This window comes from Cyclopterus lumpus, chromosome 22, assembly GCF_009769545.1.
Source record: "Cyclopterus lumpus isolate fCycLum1 chromosome 22, fCycLum1.pri, whole genome shotgun sequence".
In the NCBI taxonomy this organism is placed as follows: Eukaryota; Metazoa; Chordata; class Actinopteri; order Perciformes; family Cyclopteridae; genus Cyclopterus; species Cyclopterus lumpus.
The window spans coordinates 2,723,348-2,729,785 of NC_046987.1; positions in this window are offsets into that span (position 1 = coordinate 2,723,348).

Sequence of the window (6,438 nt, forward strand, 5' to 3'; positions counted from 1 at the left end):
TTCACCTGCTTGACCCCACTTCCCCCCTCCGTGCTCACCTGCTTCACCCTACTTCCCCCCTCCGTGTTCACCTGCTTTACCCCACTTCCCCCCTCCGTGCTCACCTGCTTCACCCCACTTCCCCCCTCCGTACTCACCTGCTTCACCCCACTTCCCCCCTCCGTGCTCACCTGCTTCACCCCACTTCCCCCCTCCGTGCTCACCTGCTTCACCCCACTTCCCCCCTCTGTATTCACCTGCTTCACCCCACTTCCCCCCTCCGTGCTCACCTGCTTCACCCCACTTTCCCCCTCTGTATTCACCTGCTTCACCCCGCTTCCCCCCTCCGTGCTCACCTGCTTCACCCCACTTCCCCCCTCTGTATTCACCTGCTTCACCCCGCTTCCCCCCTCCGTGCTCACCTGCTTCATCCCACCCGCCTCCTCCTGTTGCTGCTCCCGACCCCCCTCTGTGTCCCCTCTGTCTTTCGGGTTCCCCCCTGGTGTCGTCCTGTCCACCAGCCTTCCTCCGAGGACAGGCCCTGCTCTGATGCCCTTCCCTCCCACAGTTAAAACACTTCATGTTGTCAGTTCTTGCATAAACTGAAAAAAGAGTTATCAGCTCTCACCGTGAAAGTGATGTCCAAGTCTTCGCTCCTCTGAAGCAGCATGAAGCATTGCCTCCTGTGCGACACCACGTGCTTTAGTGGAGAGCTGCTCCCAGAGGACATCTTCCTCACCTGGGACGTGACCCTCCCGTGCTTCGACAGCTCTCCCACCAGTACCTCGTCCTTCACGAACGGCGGCATGTTCGCCACCGTCACTCACTCGCTCACTCGTTAAGGGTTCTCCTGACACATGTGGGAACCATCGTGGATTCCATCGACACATGTGAGGAACCGGCACAAGAATCCCTACGTTTTGATCCATAAATGGTGTAAAAAGAGTAAACAGTGTGGCCGTAGTGACGATTTACAAATCTTTTTTTCGCACGATCCTGAAGCGCCACTCCACTCTGGCGATGACATCACAGCTCTAAGCTTCCACACACACACACACACTCATTGAAAACTCTCAAACGAGCTGAAAAACACATACAACTAAAACGGGGACAGTTAAATAAGTGTAAAAGCTATCTGTAACAGGTTTGAGTCTCCGGCAGGCACCAAAGAGGCAACACACACAATTGTGAGGGCAGTAACAGGTTTTATTTATTTGTCACGCTTCTGGTAGCGACCGATCCGGGTCTCCGCTACCCGCTCTCCCTCTCCTCTCCAGCTACTCCTGTTCTTATATGGAACATAAAACATAATTGATCCCAGCTGAGGCTCATTTACACATCATGACACTGTTCCCTGAACCACACCCCCGCTCCACCCACTCTGCAGCTGAGCCTAGCCACACCCCGCTGCCACACTATCATCCATCCATCCATCCATCCATCCATTTTCAATACCGCTTATCCTCATTAGGGTCGCGGGGGCGCTGGAGCCTATCCCAGCTGACATAGGGCGAAGGCAGGGGACACCCTGGACAGGCCGCCAGTCCATCGAGGGCACATGTAGGGACATACAACCATTCACTCTCACATTCACACCTATGGGCAATTTAGAGATCAATTAACCTGCAGCATGTCTTTGGACTGTGGGAGGAAGCCGGAGAGCCCGGAGAGAACCCACGCTGCCACGGGGAGAACATGCAAACTCCCACAGTCCAAAGACATGTGGGAGTTTGCAAACATGAAAAATGAATGGGTTCCATAGGAACCCATTCATTTTTTATTCCATAAAAATAATTATAATAATTATTTGAAGATGTGAAAAGATAAAAAATATATGAAAATATACAGTAATAGTTGAAGGCTCTGTCAACATTTTAAAATGTAAATGGTGTCTTTAGCTGAAAGTATGAAGATGTTATAAGGTTTTAAAAGTTTAAGATTTTCTCCATTGTGATCCCATTTTTAAAAAAACTATAAAAAGATTTATAATATGAAGATTTGAAAAGTTGAAAAGAGTTGAAGTTTTTAATATTTGAACGGTTTCTATAGTTGAATATATGAAGGAAGAGATACAGTTCAAAATACGTACGGAAGAAATAGAAGAATAAGTTTAAGAAAGAATACAAGAACAATACATATTATAAACACTCAAACACAGACATGAAAAACAGAAAATGAGTGCTTATTGCAAGAGCACGTTCCAACACATGGATGACAGCAGCTGGTAAACATCACGCCACGGTGAAAGCAGCTGAATGGGATTCAGCCTCCATTCAGTGTAAAAATAAACGTGAAGGCAGGAATGCAATCAGAACAGAGCTTTACGGGGCGCTGCAGGGGACGGGCAGAACGTTTGATCAACTTAAATAACCACAACTTATGAACACATGTCTTCCATGGTTTGAGATTATTCCAGCTGTGTGTCACATGTCTGCTATACGTCACAGGTGCAGAAAGAACCTCCTGCAAGGATGCAAACCGCTGGACAAAATTAGATACATATTGCAGATACTCTTAACAGTCACAATTAACATTTCAGATATCCATCATTCTTACCATCATCTGTCATTGTGCCTGGGATAAATTATGTAGCTATTGCCATGTATGTGGATTGGGTTTTTAATTTTAGTTAACCACTGTTGCATGGCTCCTGATGTCCAAAGGACCGTAACAAAGTGTCCACTCTGAGCTCCGCCTCCGAGCATCCTTCACTCTCTCGGCTGCTTCCTGCAGCTGGTTGATGAAGCACAGACTGACAGCTTCACCTTCACACGGCTCCCCTCCACCTTCGCCGGATTACAAGGTTGAAGGCCCCATCAGCTGTATGCAAGCAATGTGCAGGCCGAAACAGTGGAGGGACCTACAACTGTCCGACATGATGGGTGGTCAATCACTGTCCAGCCTGCTGTCAAACAGTCCAGGAGGCCAATGGCCAGCCTTCCCTTGTCAACAATCACCAGCTCGGACTACACAGGAAAAAGAGAAACATTTCTAAATGTTAATAAAAACCATATCTGAGTCATTGTGAGACCTGGAGCCTGTTCCAGGAAGCAGGTTTAACAAACTCAACTCTGAGTATCCATCCATCCATCCATCCATTATCACCCGCTTATCCGGGGTCGGGTCGCGGTGGCAGCAGGTTCAGCAGGCCGACCCAGGCTTCCCTCTCACCCGCAACACTTTCCAGCTCATTCTGGGGGATCCCGAGGCGTTCCAAGGCCAGCCGGGAGATATAATCCCTCCAGCGTGTCCTCGGTCTTCCCCGGGGCCTCCCACCACCAACTCTGAGTATGTTCATCATAATAGCATCATAGGTTGAATTCACCATGGCCACAATCACAAGTTCCTTCATTATGAGTTATATATTTAAGAGTTCTTTGAGGACTTTATGACCATGAAAGAACTGAGAGAAAAAAGCAATTTGGTTTTATTCAAGTTGTAATTATACTGTTCAAAAAAGGATCATGTTAAAATATATTTAATCACACACATTAATAAAACATTAACCAAACCGACCAAATAAATGCCGGGGCGTGGTCGCCAAAGACACAAGGCCGTCTAACCATACAGGCCAGGGAAGTGGATCAACTTCTAGTGCCTGTCATATAATGTGCATTGTTTGATTATATTAACATCATAATGCAGCAACATAATTCATGAGAGCAGAACAGAGTGAAGTGGAAATAAAGGCCTGTCTCTAATACAGACCCGCTTCCCAGAAAGGCCTGAACCCCTCTGCAGTCGAGGGAAATAAAGGCCCCGGCCACTATTTGAGAATTAAATTGTGTCATTTAACAGTGAAATGAAATGTCGTTTGATAAGGTGCTCAGTGTCAGTTCTGTGTGCCCTCAGTTCAGTTTATAATGATGACATACATAGCTTGGCAATAGAAGTAGAGTCCAATTGCCTGTCAAGCCATGTCAGGACATTAACCACCAACAATGGTGGCAGCAACCTCAACAAACTAGTGGCCCAGTATTTAGTGGCCACGTATCTTAAAGTATTTGACGTGACAGCAGTGAGAAATTACGGAAGTCCCTGGATGCTTCAAACTACGTTATCAGTATACAGAGCGGCAAACACCGTGACACGTAGGTTCAATCAATTTGAAATGCATAACGCATCTGTGTTTATTATCCACGCCAAACATCAACATGCGTTACTACGTGCAACCGCAGACGCCTTGGGCGGAAAGTCACCACTTGTTGCTCTCAAACGGTCTTCATCCCGTCTGAATATTGATTGAGACAACCGATCGAGCCACACTTTGATGCTGGTCTCAGTTCTCAACTGGTCTGAAAGGCTCAACTCAGCCAACACGCATAGTTTCAGAGACGATTGGAGTCGGCACAGCTATAAATAACAACTATGTTCATTATAAGATAATCACCATGTTACCATCATTTAAATCACCTCCATGGGGCTTGCATTGTGGGCATACATTTCCTGGTCATAAAACACCACGTGTGTCCTTAATGAAGTCCTTAAGTGCTTAAAAGAAGCACCCTTTGGTGTCACAGTGCAAACGTCTTTGGAGATGACAACAAACCGTTTCATGCTACAAACTAACAACTGACATTGTAAAGCACACACGTACATTGAGTTTTGATCAGGCTCATTAAACGCTGCCTGGCATGTGACCCTGTGTGTAGCTCCCCGTGCTCACGTTCCCATAGTAACAGCGATTACTGCCGTCAGGTTGTCAGGTGAATTTAACCACCCGTGTGGTCGACTCTCAAGAGCACAGAAGGAGCTCCAAAGGGGGTTTTGTAGAAATCAGGATGTACTTTAAACTCATTTTTAAAGTTATTAAAACGTGTCAAACGGGTCTCCTGACTCCCCCATCAGAATATCCAGAGACCCATTTTGATGTGCTGCCTGATGATGAATGTGGTTTAGTGGAGGGACTCATTGATTTGACATGTTTGTAAAAGTAGCTTTGGTGGCAGCGTGTGGTTTGAAAACAGTTTTTGCAATTTTACAGATACAATTACCAACAAATTCCAAAAAACGACAGGAAAGGGAGGAGAGAGAGGGCACGACAGGCAGCAAAGGGCCCCAGCAAATTCACTTTAAACCAAAAGCCCTTTAGGGGCTTGTTGCAATGGTACTTGATCTCAAAAGGCAAATGACTGCCATTGTAAAAAACAATATAGAATGGGACCAGAATCAACTGATGGAATATATATATATATATATATATATATATATATATATATATATATATATATATATATATATATATATATATTCAATTTAATATAATGAACTAGACCCAAAAAGCAGATTTAGTCTTAGTCTTTATCTTTTATTAAAATTACCTTTGGTTGAATCATTATTTTTGCCTCAAGAGAAATTGTGCTTGTATAAATATGAAAAGGAGCAGGTATAAAACCAGGCACGATATTAGATCCCCCAGAGTCCCCCCCCCCCCCCCCCCCCCCCCCCCGGCTCCTCCGGTCCACCCGTTCAAAGTGTCTTTGGGCAAGACTCTGAACCCTCATTGCCCACGGAGGCTGAGCCATCGGCTCCTTGTATGGCAGCCCTCTGTGGACGTGGGCATGTACAGACTCTGAATAGCTGAAAGACTAGAACGGTGCTTCATCTCATGGTCCAATCACCATTCAGAGCTTCCTTTTTTATCATAATGCAAATATGTGTCAAAGAAAATGCTACATTTCTTCTTGGGAACTGATTTCCATCCAATCTGTATGCGGCTCGGTGGTTCTATGCTGCATTTAACTCCCAACACTGAAATCCAATTGGGATAGATTTGACAGGAATAGCTCTTCTGTAATTTAACTCATCGTTCTTTGGAGCATTTGAACCGATCGGGAAATCACAGGATGTGATCTGCAAAAAACATTCCGGAGGGCAAAGCCACATCAAAAATGCCTCCTGTGTGAAAAGGTAGTCAAAGACATGAACGTCCATAAAATCATCAGGTTTATAAATGCCCTTTAGTAACAAAGTAATCCAGTGATTGTCTGTACATCCATTGGGAAATAACAACGTACAAACTAATTGCTTCGAGACCATTTGGCATACTTTTAATGATGAGTACCAGTACCTACCAGCAGCAGCTTCCTCCATGCTCCAACAAAAGCCACGTTTCACATTAAGCTGAAGATAATTTAAGTAGAAGGGCAAGTAGCTTCTTTCAGGGAAACAAACTCACGAGACCCACTTTAAAATACACGCATGTGGCTCCACATGGGATTTCAATTACAGGAAGCCCAGCGAGTTAAACAGCTGGTGATCGATTGTCTGTAATTACTCCGACAGTAGTGTGGAGGAGAAAAAAATGACCGGAAGTTATCAAAATGACTGAGGAGTGATGGTGATCTTAGTCACCCCCACCTCCAGAAAAAAGACCCATTCACATCTTTAACGTGCTCAGATTGGTTCCAGAGCATCACATGTTCGGAGACGCCTGTTCCCGGAGCAGCTGTCCGGTGT